Raw genomic sequence first — 19,321 nt, 5'->3', positions numbered from 1 at the left:
CGATTAAGCAACGAATCAAGGAGATAGTTGGAATGCACTCAATTCTTGTTCGTTAGATCATGCTGTATCCAAATATTGTAACAAGTAATGCAATCATATTTTTTTTTTAGAAATTTTCTTCGAGTCTCTAACATATTTGCAATCTCTCTCGCAGTGTAGTGTGGATTATTGTTCACTGACAACTTTATTTGATAGATATCAGCTGTTATTACAAGGTAGAAATTGCCACTGTAAATTGAAAAAATCGTCCACGAAGAATATTTATGTTAATAGTTCCTCGTACAATGTACGTATCTCATTTGCGCTCGGATGTATTTCTTTAAATTTTTGCACATTATTTTACGAATAAGAGTTACTTAAACTCACTTACTGTTTTCTAATTAAAGTTTGAGAAGATATTTTTAAATACTGTACGTAGATATCGTAACTTTATACGTGTATTTAAACTTTAAATTATGTTAATGTTTTCATCTATTGAGAAACGCTACGAACTTTGAAACAGGGCTTGGCAAACTTTTTCTGAAAAGGGCGTAATACAATTGATGCAATTTTCGTACTAGCAGCACACGGAATATCAATGTAAACAAACAGAACTCCATCCATGAAACATATTTCCTCTTTATTGAAGTTCAAAGTTAACGTTCGTTGACGTTTAAATTGATTGAATGTTCATCGGATAAATTCGATTTGTTACGAGATTTGAAAATGTCTTTTCATGTAGATAGATAGCGTCAGATATTGAAACTAATCCATGTAAATGTGGCAACGACGATACGAAAACGGATTTGCAAAATTGCGTCACATTAACTCTGTCCTATGGATACTGAAACAGCAGTTTCACGATTCCACTATACAATTCGTTTCAAAAATTATTCTTATTTCGCGGGTCATAGTTTGTTGATCTATGCTTTTGAATGCCACATTTTTTGTATCTTTTACGGTAGTTTTTTGTTCAGTAGTGATGTAAAGTTAGGCATAAAAATAGCTTTCGTCTGTACTTTGACTGTGATTGATGATGACTATGATACTTTAAAAATTTAAATATAGATATTAATTCCAACTCCATATCTTTTAACGTGTTATATTTCGTAACACGTAGTTAAATGGAATTTTCTTCGTAATTATATGCTGAGATAATAATTTTCTGAATGTTTCTTTCAAAACTTTGCTTCTGATTGAGAGTGGAATATCAGTTCCCGTAAAGAGACAAACTGAATTATTCGTGTCCCCGAAAGAAAACAAAAAATATATCAAACATTCGTGTTATATCTTGCAACATTTTTGGAATTTCCCGTTTCTGTCAAGAGAAGCTTTTACGCGTTCGATTGCACGTAATCACCGTTTAAATACGACGCTTTTATAATGACACTTCGCTGTACTAAATATAATTTTCGGCTGGAAATATTGAAGGGAACGCTACGGTACTTCTGTCCTGTATAAGTTTTAATTTAAAAGTAAGTTTTGCCGAATTCACGTATGGATTTTCAATCTACGAATAGAATTTTAGAGGATTATTTTGATCGCTGTATTAGAAACAAATTAATTATTTTTTCTAGTTAAATAGATACTGCGCTTGTTTATTATCTCGTTTGATACTATTACTGGACTATTCAATTTATCCAACAAGAATCTAAGTGCTACTATCGTATCGCGTCTAAATTAAACATATCGTATTTCTGTACATATTGATGTTCCTTACACAACTCTAACTACACAGAATCTAATCACGAGACGTCGATTATAACGTTCGTCTCTGCGTTTCCCCGTGATTCTTGGTTAATGTCTGCTAGTGGATGATTATCGAAGAATAAAGTGCAACAAATCGAAAATGAAGAATATATTTTTTCGCGAGGCTTCGTTTTCTAGTGAATCGATTTTAAAAATTCGCTGGTAACATATGCGATTAATTAGAATTTGACTAACGCGTCTATCCATTACTCATTATTTCCACGTGTTGATGTTTGTAAACATTGGCTGTAGCGTGATGTTGTTCGTTTTAAATGATTCTAGTTAGTTAAAAGATAACTTTAAAAGTAAAACCGACGGAAAACAGATAACAACAATAATAACAATACTCATGTTGCACGCGAATCCGATGAATGTTTAAAATCGATGTTTTTTTAAACGAAATTTCGCACGAATAGCGTATTCTACATTTTCGATGAAATTGTTTATAATTACCGAACTGAACTGACTACGACAGATTTTTTTCACAATAATGGCCAGCCTTTGCTTTTCAATAACGATCTTTTACCCAAGATATAATTTCTACAATTCACTGTGTGAAATAGGAACAAGGTTAGACATTATCGTTTACGTCCCTTGTTAATTGTGACTTTCCTATCGATATCGCAGACACATTAATTTTATAGGACACTGCGTCAACATCTGCAGGTGTGCAGTTTACGTATACTCTGGAGACGAAATTCATACACTTTACTACAGTACATGTTCCATTTATAACATATGTTACCAATTTGGCTGATCTATTATCTCGATACAACTTTGACGTTATAGCTCTTGCAATCAATGAAACATGGCTAAATTCTGGTATCTCGTCTGCTTCCTTCGCGATACGTTCATTGATGTATCCGTAAAACATTTACATATTATGCACTTATACAAAGCACAGAGTACAAAGTCATTCGTCTTTAATTCTTAATCACTGATGTTTCTAGCATTAGCATTTTTTACATTTCGTCTTATTCTTGGTCACGATTAAGTAAATAAAACACACGCGTGAAATTATATAATGCATTCCAAATTCCAAAATATTGATTTAAAAAGAGTTCAATACATTCGCACAATATCGAAGTTACGTTTAAAAACAGTGTCAGATGCCTTTATCATAAATCCTTTATTATTATTATTATAATATCTAATTGAAACGTGTCAGTATCTCCAAAACAAAAGATTCGTAAAACGGGATATATTTCGTGTTACATATTTTAAAGTTTCGTTTTGATCGTTGTACAATCACGATTGAATTATTTTTCTTTAATACCTAGTTCGGTGATATTTATTCTCTTAACGCAAGATAATTATTATTCCCGTTTATGTCGATATCAATTCGCGGCATTAAATCCACTGTATTTCGTTTCGAGCGTTACGAAGATTACATCGACACGTGCCGCGCGCATTTAGCCGCACCTATTTGTAATCCGACAACGAAACCGTGGGGGTTTCGCGAAATTTATATGATCCGCGTAAGATTTTCCCGTAATCTCACGGCGTTTCGAAGATTCTGCTATATCCGTGCACGGTGTCCGAGAAGATTCAAGAATTTGTGAATAACTCTTTTATTCGTTCGTAAGCCCCGGTTTCTGTGAGCTCGATGTCATGTGTCATAGCATTAACAAGTTTTCCGATCGCGATACTGATTCTTCCGATGCACTTCGTCGGAGAACACGTTCGCTCGACGATAATTCGTAAAGAAACGTAGAAATTGTATCGTTCTTTTACGGAAGAACGTTTAGTATTGTTTGTATTATATTTGTTGAATCCGCGATTAAATATAAATTTAGTTCCAAATTCAATAAATCGTGTACGGTTCGCTCTTCTTAAAACTGTCTGTGTTTGAAACCATTTTTTCTCTTTTTTTTATTTATAAATGGAATCTACAATGCCAGAGACTGCTTTAGAAACCATACTACAAATTGACAAATTAAATTTTTTATGTCTGAATTAAAAACGTGAATGATTAAACAGATACATTTATACTCTATATCAAAGACGAGTATCACATTCTTGCTAGAGTAAACAGTTTTATTACTGTGTGTAGTATCATTCGAAAATTGATGAATACCCGGTGATACAACCTTATTTATGCCAAAGGTAACAGAATTCTCTGTTTCATTAGAATCTGACTGCTGGCCGCTTTAAATCAATCGGAGGGTCGCTTGCTGCCTGCCGGCCATATACTGTGGATCTCTGATCTATTATACATGTAGTACATATAGGGTGTTCGGCCATTCCTGAGAAAAATTTTAATGGGAGATTCTCGAGGCCAAAATAAGATGAAAATCAAGAATATCAATTTGTTGATTGAGGTTTCGTTAAAAAGTTATTAAAAAATTAAATTAAAAAATTTCAAGTTATTCACGGAAAAATTATTTTCGGTTGCGGGGGTCAATTAAAATCATTTTTGGTGAATAGACATAACCCCGAAATCCTACGCACTTTCGAGAAAAAATTCGAATAGGTATTTAAATCTTTCGGCGAAATTGAAAAGTTTCAAATCATTCTGGAAAAATTATTTTTAGTTGCAGGGGTCAATTACAATCATTTTTGGTGAATAGACATACACCCGAAATCCTACGCGTTTTCGAGAAAAAAATTCCTTACCAAAAATGGAATGCCTGACCATACCATTGATATGTTTCACTGAAATTTCATGCGAATCTTTAAAACATCATAACTTCTGAACGGATTGGACGATTTTAATGTTTCAAAATGCAATCAACGCGTATTTTCGCGAAGAATATTTAGAAATTCTAACAATATTGAAAAAGTTGTTCCTTGACCCCGTGAAATTAGAAAAACCCCATAAAAATCGCCCAATCTTCAAACGTCCATAACTTCTACAATAGTAAACGTATCTTAATGAAATTTAGTATGAAAGTAGAGCTCATGGATACCTACAAAACAGTACTAAACAAAATTTCTGTAGGACGTCAAACAAATGTATTAAAAATGAAAAACGAATTTTTAAGAAAAATCGACAGGGAGTAGCTGTTGAAATTTTTCGGCAAAATTGAAAAGTTTCAAATCATTCTGGAATAATTATTTTTGGTTGAGAGGGTCAATTACAATCATTTTTGATGAATACACATACCCCCGAAATCCTACGCACTTTCGAGAAAAAATTCATTACCGAAAATATACTGCGTGGCCGGAAATGTTTCTATAACTTTTTAACGAAGCCTCAATCAACAAATTAGTATTCTTGATTTTCGTCTTATTTTGGCCTCTAGAATCTCTCATTAAAATATAAAAATATCTCAAAGCATGCTGATAGTAAATTTGCATTTGTACGAGTAAAGTATTGAGTAAAGTAAAATTTTTACGAGTAAAAAAAACACTGTTCCTATGTATGAAGACTATCAGAGTAATTTTTGTTTTCTAGCTTTCAAACAATTGACTGTTTTGTAACTTATTTTTACTTTACAACGTAATCCTAGAACGAAGGCTATTTGAATCACTTCTCGTAATTTCTTTAAAACAGACAAGAAAAGTTTAACATTGTAAAATTCAAAATAAATTTTAAAATCTTTCCCGTTCATGAAAACCATGACAAATATTTTTGTTACGCCCTGTAAACGCCACTTTAAAATTATCATACGATGATTCGTTTTGTTCATGGCCATCTACTTCACGTGTTTTAAATTCACCGATAATTATTTCCACGTCAGATACAACATACTCGACGGTTCGTTCATGCGACAACGGACAGATAATTATTTCGCCATCACGCAGTGGACAGACTTCCCGAAACGTGGTCAAAATTCAAACAATGGTAACGGGAACATAATTATTGACAAAAGTAGTACGGATATAAAATAATATAAAATGAGTGTTAATAACGCTAATATCGTAATAATCTTATTTTTTGTTATTCGTTTCTTCAGTTTGATTAAACGATATATTTGGCTCTTGGAATAGCAACATGACTTCCGAGGAATAATTATTTTTCATACTGCGCGGAAAGGGACGTAAAATTATTTACGATAGGTTTCGATCAAATAAAGAACACGAGTAGCTAACAGATATTTGTATTTTTGAAGTTTACCGAAGAAAGTTTCAGCGAAAACTTTTCACGTCTTTGTTTTTGGTTTCCTGAGGTTCCTCAACTAATCGATTAATAGATCCGAGAACTGTGATACGACGGCAGGTCCATGGACGAGTACTTTATGAACAAAACCAGGCTGATGAAACTGCGAATAATCTTTTATATATAGTTTGGCTATCTCGTGGGAATAGCCCATGAGCATAATAAGGTCTCTAAACTGTAAGAGCTGCAACTCGTTGCAGCTAAGTTTTCCAGAGTTTTGAACTTAGACTGTAAGGTAATTTACTGTCAAGGAAACACGACGAAAGTACACGGAAAAACAAAGTTATCTAATAATGAATATTGCTACCAAGTAAATTGAAGCCTTTAATGTACTGTCTTATGTTACAGTTATACTAATAAAAATTCTATACGTTCAAATGCATTCATTTATCGTTATTAAAATTTTTAAGAAATTCACACATAAATAAACATTTTTCTATATTACACCGTTCTTTTATATTTATCGTATAATTTAATTAATATCTTACATTAATTCCTGTTTAACTCTACAAACAATGCGAAACGAATACCCAAATTTTACCACGTATTTCCTCTATGTTTTTTAAAACAGGAAGTTCTCTAACAGTTTCGGTTCGAAGCCCTGAAAAGTTTAGTTGCAACTTGTTGCAGGTTGTATGGTCGAGAAACCTTATACTTAAACTATATTTAAAAGATGTATTTATTTATGATTTCTCTGGCTATACATTTGCCATCGCATCGCAAATATCTAAAAGATTTTAAGAAGTCAGAAACAACTTTAAACTTTAAGGACAAACGAGGATTTGTTACATATGCTCTTTATTTCATCAGACCTTTCATAAATATTATAGTTTGTCTCCTTTCGCGCAGTACGAGAAATAGCTTTTCCTCGGAAGTCGCGTTACTCCTCAAAGAATCAAAGGCACCTTTTAATTAGTCTAGGGAAATGACTAGCAAAGAGGAAGAAATAAATTCCGTTACATCGGGGGAAAATACTCTGCCAGAGATGAAACGAAGTATAACAGTGATTATCGAGATGTAAGCGTTATTGACGATTCTTTTACGTTACTTTTTACGCGCAATGTATTACTTTTTTTTTGTAATTAATCATACTCGTGTTCGGAATATTGATAAATTGATTGTATTTTGACCACGTTTCGACGCGATACACTTTCGACTTTCGTAGCAGAGCTTCGGTTGAACGAGCGTTTTTCTCGCTGCGATTTTACGGTGAATAAAACAGCTATTCGCTTTTTAACCCAGAGATGGGAAAAAATTTTTACGTGGGTGCAAAATTTTGAACACCGAGTAAAAGCTAGACAATTATTCGTTGTGTTGCTCGTAGAAGAACAATTGGAGTTTCAATTGTCGAACGAAATATTTCTCGATTAACGAATAAAAATATGTTTCGATCAAATCAACGCCACGAATACGTTGCTGCAAGTTGGTTTTATCGGCCGTCTGTTATTCGAATAAAGTATCGTCCGTCTCCGTTTGCAACGCTGTTGAATAATGGCTGTGGTACGTGTGTAGAAATCAAAATATTCGACAACTAAACGGACAATGTTATTTGACGTTTTCTGGACATAAATAACATATCGATAATGTTGGTTATGCAAATAATTGTCATAGGAAAACACGATGATATTTTATGGTACAGAAAAACACATGGCACTTTACTACGAAAATTTGTATTACGAAGGAAAACTAAGGTTCGGGAACAAATGAAAAAATCACTGATTCGTTTTCAAACAGCTCGTAGTTCAATCGAAAGCTAAGCTTAGTATTTCCGAAGTTTAAAAATCGATTAAAATTCTGACTAAAGTTGACGGCAAGGGCGCGTAATAAAACACGCTAAATTTAAAAAATTTTAATTTGCAAAAAATATTTCACAGAGAAGGAACGATAAAGGGTCGTCTAATCGAGGCGAAAAAGGCTTGCGTATACCGTTTCTTTACAAATTTTATTTTTTCAACAAAAATGAAAAACAATAGTAAATAGAACTTTCCATTTACCAATAAATGTGCAATTAAGATGCATTTGTTGAATATAAAGCTTTGACTCGTTTTCAAAAAGCTCGTACTTTAATCGAAAGTTAAGTTTAGCATCTTCGAAGTTTAAAAATCGATTAAAATTGAATTCTGAATAAAGTTTACGGCAACGGGTGCATAATAAAACACATTAGCCATTTAAAGAGTTTTGAAAGAAAAGACGGTCGTCTAATCGAGGCGAAAAAGGCTCGCGAATCGTCGGCGCCGTGTTTTCTTTTTTTTTTCCCGGACGACAAGTCGTATTCGCCAGTGAAATTATTCCATCGAGATCGGCTGTCGATACGGGGGGGCATCTACGGCGCGAGATCGAGTTTCGCTGATTGACGCGCGCGAAATTGTGAGTTAGCGAAGCGGAACGGGTTGGCTAACAAATCCAATCGCAGTCACCGCGATTATTCACGATCGGGTTAAGCGCGGCCGAGTGCTTCAGAACGTGATGTTTCCAGGTGTCGTCATCGTGTCATCGTGTTGGGGGCTTAACGAGGAGCAGTTAACGTTGGCATCGTTAGGGAACGCGAGGAGCGCGACGCGAGTGCCCGCTACTCATCGTTCCGAATCCTCGAAACTGCCGCAGCGGTTGTTAGACGTTCGGTTGTGCAGTGAGAACAGTGCTTTACGGTTCGTGTCAACGACTGACGACCTCTCGATCGCGGATAGAGAGAGATTCCCGGCGAAGAGAACAAACGGAGAGGTAACAAGGGTGCACGAGTACCGTGCACGTTTCGGTAAACTTGGAGAGCAAGGAAAATGAGAGAGAACGCGAGCGATCGTGGTTACGCGAACGTGTTACCTTAAAGAGAAACTTTTTCGCCTGGATATGGGTTGTCCGTGAAAGGAAGCCAACGTAATCCTTCCGGAGACGATTGGATCGCCCTTTCGCGACGAGAAGCTGCGAGAAAGGAAAGCGACGATAACACGAAGCGATAGATAGAGGAGAGCGTGAATCGACAACGGGCACAGAAAGGTGAGTACATCGATAACAATAATCGTACAATAAATTAATGTTGCTTCGCGCGGCACGGTACATTTATTAGCGCCTCCTCCGCGATTCGATAATGCTGATTTACATATTTCCCGATAATGCCAGCATATTTCGACGTGCCGCGTTAGACCTGTAATCATGCGTGTAATTCTTGTCCGTACGTGTACGCATATACCGGATGCTTATAATCGTAAGGTATTAGGGGGAATCCTTCTTAAATCTCTTGTAATTAACCCCTTGCCGTACAACGACGAGTCCGACTCGTCACAAGTTCTTGATGTCAAATTTTACAATCCTGAGGCTATTCATTCGTCATCGAGTCTTATATATTAAAATCACCACATTTTTACATTTACGAGGTATTCGTAAAACAAATCTATTCTTTTTCGTGACCATTCCTTGTACGAGCAAACAAAATTAAATAGTACAGGCTTGACAAATTATTTGAAATTAGATCGTACGTCAAGGGGTTAAATCATCGATGATGTTGCGGGCAGCGTCATCGAGATCGTACGATAGCGTCGATGCACGTTGATAACGCGGGATAATTCGCTTTTGTGGTTGATAATAGAAGGGCTTCGTCGAAGCCTAAAATGTGTCTTAAGTTTCCAACTTCGCGGACTATATCGGTACGATCCGTTATCATTGGCAAAGCTAATACACTTTCGCGGGAATAATGGCGTATCTCGTTTCGAACTTAATCCACGTTTCTTACGTCCCTTCGTCCAAATAGACTCGATCAGTTTCTTTTAAAGTAAATGTAAAGAACTGATTCGATTCGTTATTACGACCTTTCGATTGTAAAGTTGTACGATTCTTTTCGTATATAATAAAAATCGATCGTAAAGAACAATACAGTGTCGATATAGCAACAATTGCTTATTTAAAAGGAAAAGTAGTGGCGATAGAAAGTGGAAGATAAAAAATAGAAAAATAGCTTCGATTCTTACTGTTTCTTTCTATATACAGTAGAACATACATATAGAACATATAGTACATATTTCGAATAAATTCGAAAGAACAAAAATAATATACTTATATTTTCTTCGACGTTCAATATTAATTTCAATTACTTTCCATTTAGTAAATCAGTACATTTTCCATTATTTCTAATCACTTGTAACAAGTTAGGATACTGTCGTTTACCTTAGTTATGTTTTTAAATCCTACATACCGAATCAAATTTAATTTTATCTTAGAACTCTTCAACGATTCGGAATAAAATAAATGTTTCAAATAAATCAGATTAAGTTCGTAAGAATTATTGGAATACAAACATAAATAATATTTTTCTAACATCAGAAATGTCGCACACCAAATAATTAGGTCTCTATTTTGCATACATTATCGAAATTGGCTGCTAAAACACTCCCTTATTTATTCGTCGGAATAAATGGTTACTTTCAATATTCAGCTTGTTTGTCAGCTTGTTTTCGCGCGTGCTACGATTTCAGTTGCGTTGTATCCCATATTCTTCCTTTAGCTTATGGAGCGACTAGGTCGGCCCACTTTCGTTAATCACGTTGACGAGATAAACGTATACACTTGAATGTGGAGAGTGTGCGTATCCGTGACGCGAGAAAGCCAAGCTTGCCCAGCTAGGAAGTACCATGTCACGTAGGATGAAAACAGGTCAAGAGGTCTCTGCATAAGAAAGTTAATTTCGAGGTTGTCGTAGGTCGTCAAGGGTGCTAGACAAAAACCAAGCCACTTTTAAATGATAAATTATCTCTAATGGCGGTGCATTGTCGTTCTTCGATGAGATTCCTTTTTCGTTGTAGCGTCTGTTCTATCGCCGATTACGGGCACAGGTGCGCAAGTGGAACACGGAAACCGTTATTCATGTCGTCGATGAAGTGGCTGCAATTAACATAAATGGTCGTGTTAACGTTGACTTCAATTTATTCGTTCGTACCGATCGCCAACAAAAACATCCACGAATTACACGTTCATTAGATCGAGATTTACGGCTCTTGAGCGCACCGTATTGTTGCATCTAATGCAGAAATCCACACAGCTTTGTAGTTGATTTACCGTAATTTACTACAAGGACTTCGGTCGAACAAGTTGTACAATGTCGGCAATAATACGCAGCTATATTGTTTCTATATTTATTTTCTAAACGATGTCGTTAACTAGAGTAATCCATGGAGTCCACTCTACTTCGGAGTAAGATTCATTTAGTTTTGGCTCTGTTCCAATAACGGGATAATAATTCTGCAGCGTACAATAAAATAATGAAATATTAAACAAGACGCGGTCGTTGCTGCGTGCATACATTCGTGCTCGAAATGGAAACGAATCTGATGAGAAGACGAAGTTAGTTACTAGACTTGCTCGTAATTACGCAAATAGAATTCGTCGAAGGTATACGATTTCTTGGAACGATAATAGAATAGTATAAATTTCGAAAATAAGTTCCCGGTAGCGCTGATTGGAATAGAAAGTTCAATACGTTTCTGCATTCTCTTCGGAGTTTATTTTAATAGCTTCGAAGTCTATTTTAAAATTGTCAGTTTAATGTGGTTCCGTCTCGATAGTAAAAATTTTGTCAGTTAACGTTTATTAGAATTTTTTATTTATGATTTATCTACTTGGTTTTCGATCAGAATCTTTACCAACACAGATTTCGAGTTCGAGTTTTTCGTCGTTTGGCGAACAATTTGAGATAAGTTTCTAACGCGACGTAATTCCCGAGATGTTTTGCTCCCATCGTCGACTGTGTTTTACATTTCGACGGGGCTGCCATCTGAGATAGCGCAGCAGAAATTGTGCATTCGCGAGCGTAGCTTGCGCGGCTCATATTGCACGATAGATGCACCTTGGAGAAATTCTAGTGTATCTGTATATAAGCGAAAGCAATGGTTGTAAAGTGCGGAGGAATGGAACGTCTACTTAATGGAACTGCTATCGTTTCAAACTACTCGCGATAAGGCTACTTTGAAAGCTCTATACCCATTGGTTTTCTCCCGAAACTCTCTGACATAATAATACCTCGAATATTACGGTACTTGGACAATAAAGCGTCCTGTAGTATTAGGCTTTGGGTATTTGTAGCTTTCATGTTGCTACAGCGTTAACAGAGACTTTTGTCTATTACTAGAATATTTTAGTCACGGTTTAAATTTTGGGTATTTGGAGGACATTTTTTATCAGGCTTAGCGAAAACACGTACTTCAAATTTATTATTCTCCTCGTAGGGAAGATCGAACGTTAGTGGGGTGGAAATTTGTATCTTCGCGTTAAAAATTTGTGTGTAATAAGACTGGTCACGTCGTGAATATTCAATTTCGTTTTTTGATTGTTAGAAACTAAAAAATCTAATTCGTGTTAACGCTATCGACAGACGTATTATTTAAATGTGGATCGAGATACTCGAGGACTGTCTACGATCGATATTGATGAAATTGCGAATTTAATCTAATAATACTCAAAATACAGAAGATAAATTGCCAATATATTTCACAATCGACTTTGAAGATTCATCGGTTACGCGTGCAGTAGAGTACTATGTACTTGAATATCGACACAAGTAGAAATACTGAGTATTGGTCGGACGCGCCAGCAAAATCCTATTCAGTCGCGCTTTTAAATTGAAACGAAATTTTATTCCGCATTCTTGACTTATTTTTGCACGTGGAATTACCATTGTGAAAGCACAATCGTGTCTTTGATCTTTGATCAATTTTAATAATAATGAATTTTACCGTTTCGACCGGTCGTGTGCGAAAAAAATTTGTTGAAAATACGGTTATGCTTCGGGAGTGAAAATTTTAGAGGCGTATTCGTGGTTTTAGTCAATTGTACCTCTTCTATATGAACCATTGTTATTAATATATGTTCTATTGAAATATGTTTAGCTGTCAATAGAAACTTTTGGAAATCTATTTTCTGGATTTGGTATTATTAAACAAACCTAAAAATATCGAAAACGATAATTGCAATCACTGTTTAGAAAAATTCGCGTCTATGAAATATAAACGAAAAACTGTTGGTCGTTCGAGCCATAAACCTGGGCGATTGAATGACTTTTAATATATTATAAACTAAATTGTCAAAACATTGCGACACATCTAGCGAAATTAATTGAAAGCTTTTATGTTAAAAGATACACTTTCAATATTAAATCACAAAGGCTATTCACGAGCACCGAGAACAAAAGGATGAAGCGTAATTACGCCTGCTGGCATTTCTTTATACGAAATAGAAGAAGCGCGATCGTGGTTTGGTGCTGAAAACGTGAAATTTATAGTATTATTATCTTTTTCACTCATACAGTCCCATAAAGATGCGAAGATCCATAACGTAAAACCTTCCTTGATATATGTTTAATCTTGTTGGTAAAAAACAATATTAAAATCAGGTCAGTAGTTCAGGAAGTATTAACGGTAAAAGATACGACGACGTTAAACTTTATACACATTTTTAATCGTTATTGAGGGGTCTTAAATGTTCTTAAAACTATCTTCATTGAATGTCTAATTCTATATGTGGTTAAAAAATGTGTCTTACTGGTTGACACGATTCCAATCATTCTGCTAATCTGAAATGAAAAAATCGAAAGGATTCTTGATTAGTATTATTGTGATCGTGGTGTGAATCAAAATGAAAATTTAAATATTCGTAAAATAAAAATAAAATTTTAAAATTTTTTTCTGTAAAAAAATTCTCAAATAGACCAAAAATATGAAACTCTACACTAGGATACTCCCTTAACAAATATCCAGGTATACATATACAAGGTGGGGCAATAACTTTGATCGCCTAGAGTATCTCCGTTATTTTTTTAGATACAGTAAAACTTTATTGACAAAACTTGTATAACTCGAAGGGGGCTGTAACGTGACAGTAACAATTTTTTCATAGGAGGAGTAATTTTAAAGATTTCAAAGTCAACTTCATTTTCTCAAATGACTATACTTTTCTATTCCTAATATAATACCCCCTTAAAACGACTACCTTTTTGATAGATAATCGTACAACATTATAGATATTAAATAGCAAATTCGCGGTTGACGTTAGAAACAAAGTAGTCTGTGATCGCACAATTTTGGACGAATTTTTGCGCGACAAGGCTTAGCTTGCTCGGTGACTCGTCGGACTTACCAGAAAATCACGAACGTTTTCATTGGAATTCCGGGGATCATTACATCTTTCGCGACTTACCGCAAAGAAAGTCAGGAAGTTCGATCGTGTGCGACTATGTCGGAAGGTTGCGCCGCAGATAAGAATCCCGTGGATTTTTCCTTTGGATTGAAAGCGTCCTCGCGGCTACTCCCATTCGGATCCTCTGTCTTTCTTCATTCGATCGGAAGCGTCCCCCTTTTCTATCGTACGAGGAAACGAGGAACCGATAAAACAGCGAATCTCGATCTCGCCGAGTTACGAGACACGCCAGTGAGGTGTAAAAAAATCCGTATGTGGAAGAAATGACGAGGAAGGTGTTTGCGTTCTTTTGGCAGTGACGACGCGATGGGTCGGAAGCGAAACCAGTTGAATATCTTCATGGTTCTCGCGTCATATCGCTTTCACGTGCCTTTGCACGTGCGTCGCTTTGTTGCGTTTCTCGAGATCCAGTAAATCATCGTAAAGTGGCCAGGGAAAGATTGGTTGAGGGGACTATGCCTCAGCGAAGAATACGAGCGGCGAATTGGCCACTTACAACTTTGTTGTTGCATAAAAAGAACACGGAATACGAATCAGGATACAACGCAAGAATAATTTATTACATCGCCTCGATACTGCTGAAAATTTGTCGAACTTCTTGGTTTCGTAACTGTGTTAAAATTCATTCAAAGTTGTTGTGACATAAACTAAATTAAAGTTTGAACCTCCTACTTGTTGTGCTGTAGACAATTTCGTTTAAGACGGTGCCCAACTAAAAGCTTCATGATGTTTGTGAACTGTCATTGAAAAAGGATGTGTTGTAACGAAGTTACACCCATTTAAAAAACTGCAATTTTTATGGTTCTATCTTTCGTGTACACCATACGTTTTCACATTATTTTTATATTCGTTTATTAATATATCTATAATTTGACGAATGATAGGATTAAAAGAATTTAAGTCCTAGGTTTGGACTATCTTCAGTAACATTTACCTATCTAATTTTGGAACGAGTAATGTATGTTCCTTTTAGCTTCTTTTGTTTGGTATAAAATCATCTCTTAGTTATTCAATGAATCAACTCGAAAATACATAGTTTTTGTATTCTTGTCAAAAATGTACGTGTCAAAGAAGACTCAACTCTAGGAATTAGAAATGTACCAAGAAATTTCTATTTCAAACATTAAGGGGGCATTTTAGTCTAGAGTTTTATTTTTTTGGTCTTTTTAAGGATTATTTTTACAAGAAAAGTATAAGTTTCTTAATTCCGACATTTTGCATAGATATTTAGTTCTGTTTTACGAATGTTAGCAATTTTTTTCAAGTGAAAATAATCAAAACTGATTGAATATGTCATTGAAGAAGTTTCCATTCTGCTTATCCAAAATAAAAGAATCAAAAGGATTCTTGATTAGTCTAATTCTGATTGAGGTGTGATGAAAAACTTAAGTATTGGACATTCATGTACTAATGATCACATCGATTATGCGACGCAGAAAATGCGTGACAGCTTTTAAAACGTTAAAATTCGTACGAAGCAAATATGTCCGAGCTGAATTTTTCAACGTACCTTGCGTTTAAATGTAATTTTGCAGCCAACTTGAATAGGACGTTTAATTAAACGGCTTTGAGGCGACACGTCTACGCGGGCAGAAAAGAATGTACGTAAAATGGTACAGAGCCGAGACGCGATTCATCACTTTAAAGATACGACTGTCACGTACTCTGAAACCTAGCAAGATAAAGCGTTAGCGAGGAAAGTATGTACTTTCGTGACCGTATTATATAGGGTGGACTGGAATTCGTAGTATAATCGAGCAAGGAGTGATTCTGTGTAAAAAAATAAAATAAAAGTATGGTATAACATATTTTTTATCCGGGGCTTCGTTTGGAGAAAATCGGCCTCGTAGTTTGTTCACCATTGTGAACGATTTAGTTGTCGTTTATTCTTCTACCGCCGTTATTTCTGTCCGAAACAGTGTTTGCAAACATTAACAATGATGGAGATGTTCCGTTTATAATAGACGTCATAGTTTACTTAAATATTATTAATTCGTCGAGCAAACTTGTATATACAGCAAAGAGGAGGATATTTTCAACAATTCTTGTAGTATTGTATTGCAGTATTCCAACAGAAAGTAGTAATGAGGAATAAAAAATTAATTATCAGTAAAAACACTTTGTACTGTCTTAATAATGTTTGTAAACACTATTTCGGATGGAAACAATAGTGGTAGAAGAATGGACAACTACTGAATTGTTCACAAAGTTAAACAAACTCTAAAATCGATTTTCTAGAAACTGAAGCTCCGGATAAAAATATGTTATTATGTTATTATTTATTAAAAAATGTTATATCAAATTTTTTTCTCGTTCAATCAATCTTCGTAGCAATAAATTTACGATTATCGAACATTTTCAGCGTTTAACGAGATCGAATGTTATTTTAAATCATCTCATTTAGCAGTTTTCCTCTTTTGAATTTACTGCGCTACTTTATACGCGCAGCACGAGCGTCGACGTAATCGTATAATTTAAATCTCGTGTTTTAATATTTGAATATGTGGGTAGACGACTGATTTCAACTTGTACGATTCTCCGAAATGTTGATTACTCGCTGTAATTACTGTGAGGTTTGGTATGAAATTAATTTCCATACGACTTAAAGTGCTCGTGATGCTTTGCTTCTGAAATTAATTATAAACATCGAATTGCTGCTCTCGTATCAGTAAATAATTCTGTTTGAAACGTGTTCATGTTTTTGGCGGAACCGTATTTATAAAATAGACGAATTATCCGCGTATTTTCCACCGGAACGACGAATACATATTTTAGATTACTCGGTGCATGGAAATTTTGCGAAAATTAAAATCAATTCGCAACTTTATTTCGTTAATAACGAATTTGAAAATTGTGTATTCGCACGTGAACAATCGTTACGCGGCACGGACGAACATCGTGCTGGAAAAACGCGTGCTCGTCTGTGAATTTACAGCGACAAAATTCTGCGCGGAAACGCGATCAAACTTTACCCTTAAGGATCTTCGTGGGGTTAACAATTTCCTCGGCAACGAATTCATGGTGCCATGTTCCTTCCGCGGGTGAATTCTGCCGACAGACTGCTGGATTTCTCCTGGTCTGATTTACATTTGGCCAGCTTAATTGGAGAAACGGGAGCGTTACCGGTCTCAGCTAGTCTATACTAAATTCCAATCAGTGTTACGTTGGCGTTCTTGCGCACAATCGCGTGTCGTTCCGATCTTACCGGTGCAAACCTTAATTAATCACCCGTCTCGCTTCGCGTAACGTATCGTGTGAGCATTCCATCTTCGTATCTTTCTGTAACAGCTTCGTTGGACGATCATTTCATAGGAGAATCGCAATCGTAAGGATTGCAAACAGCTCTTTGTCATTGTCTGAAATTTCTTTGTTAACGCTGGTATCGAATACTTGAAATTAAGTGGAATACGTTAAATTCGAAGATACGATTTATGTTGATAATCTCTTATGACTATTGTCTGTAACTAACAAAGTTCGTAAATACAGATTGAACTGGAGCAGTAGTAAGAAAATAAATTTATAAATAAGAAAATAAATAAGAAAATAAACATAGAAGATAGCATAAATTCTAATAATTGATATAGTAATTGGATAGAATATGAAGGGCTTCAAACGAATTTTGTTTCAAGTCGATACCATAGTTAATTCCGGAGAAAACAATTATTTACGAAAAAATGCTGGCATAATAATTACGCAAACATCCTGTATTTAAATTTAAATTAATTTTCAATTAAATAAAGAATTTATGATCCAGTTTTATCGTATACTAGTCGTACGATCAGTAGGAATTGCTGAAACTTCTTTGAATATGTAGCGTCAAAGTAAACTTCAAAATAAACATAGAAGATAGAAAAAATTATAAAATTAGGTGATATGATCATTAGATAGAGGATGAAATGCCCTTTAAAATGAGCGTTCGAACAAGTCGATAGCTTTATTAGTTCCAGAGATATAGCGATTTTAGTTTCAAGTCGATGCGATGGCTAGTTCCGGAGATAGGGATTGTTTACGTTTTTCTTGTGCTCGCGCGAGTTCATTCATCCCCCGCGCGCGTAGATAGTAAACAGTGCGTAGTAAATTCTTGGAAATACTACGCTTCGCGTCACGCGACTGTCTCGACTCACGCGCGACAAGGAGGTACGACGCGACGCGTCAGACGGAGACAGAGATAGTCAAATTAAGAAAAATACCCTTTTACATAAATTACGATATCTCGAAAACGGAAAGTCGGATCGACAAAAACCAAAAACCATTTTAAAGGGGAGGCTTTGCCGCTTCTAACAATGCCTCAATAATTAATAAAACACTAATAGTTTCGGAACTGTACGCGTCTAAACTTTTAGTATTTTTAATGCATGCTAATAGCCTTTTCTAAGGCGGAGAGCGGAATTTTAAAAATTACCTTTTACATAAATTACGATATCTCGAAAACGGTAAGTCGGATCGACAAAAACCAATAACCATTTTAAAGTGGAGGCTTTGCCGCTTCTAACAATGCCTCAATAATTAATAAAACACTAATAGTTTCGGAACTGCACGCGTTTAAATTTTTAATATTTTCAGTACGTGTTACTGGACTATAAATAGTCGTGATCGGTGTATTTTTCGTGTGCCTAATTATGACAATTACAACGTTGGACAATTAAAAGAGGCCAATTGTTGAATAAAAAAATATACAAATACTGAATCATTTCGGGGTTTTCAATACAACTAAAAAGCTCACATCCAGTAATTTTGTGAGATATAAAAGAAAAGTCCGTATGTTATTCTACAAAACTGCAATTATTCTATAATAATTAAACATGGTATATAAATTTATATGATAATGTTCTCTCTCTATATATAATGTATAGAGTATTATATATACAGGGTGTTCGGCCACCCCTGGGAAAAATTTTAATAGAGGATTCTAGTGGCCAAAATAAGACGAAAATCAAGAATACCAATTTGTTGGTGGAGGCTTCGTTAAAAAGTTATTAACAATTAAATTTTAAAATTTCAAATCGTTCTGGAAAAATTATTTTCGGTTGCGGGGGTCAATTACAATCATTTTTTATGAATACACATACTTCCGAAATCCTACCCACTTTCGAGAAAAAAATTCGAGGTGTTAAATTTTTCGCCAAAAAAAAAAATTTCAAATCGTTTTGGAAAAATTATTTTTAGTTGCAGTGGTCAATTACAATAATTTTGGATGAATAGACCTATCTCCGAAATCCTACCCGCTTTCTAGAAAAAAATTCAGTACGGGCGGAACTTGAAACGTTAAAAACTTTTTAACGAAGCCTTCATCAACAAATTGGTATTCTTGAT

General features: G+C 35.2%; 1 protein-coding gene across 1 annotated transcript in view; it reads left to right on the top strand.

Annotated features, from left to right (window-relative positions):
- The window catches only part of LOC143351614 (zwei Ig domain protein zig-8), a 490,804-nt gene that overhangs the window by 1,833 nt on the left and 469,650 nt on the right, over window positions 1-19,321 (top strand). The window contains exon 2 of the mRNA XM_076783363.1: window positions 8,307-8,824. The gene's annotated coding sequence lies outside the window, so the exon portion shown is untranslated. The remainder of the gene's footprint in view (window positions 1-8,306; window positions 8,825-19,321) is intronic.

This window comes from Colletes latitarsis, chromosome 1 (assembly GCF_051014445.1).
Source record: "Colletes latitarsis isolate SP2378_abdomen chromosome 1, iyColLati1, whole genome shotgun sequence".
In the NCBI taxonomy this organism is placed as follows: Eukaryota; Metazoa; Arthropoda; class Insecta; order Hymenoptera; family Colletidae; genus Colletes; species Colletes latitarsis.
This window is presented reverse-complemented; position numbering and strand designations above follow the sequence as displayed.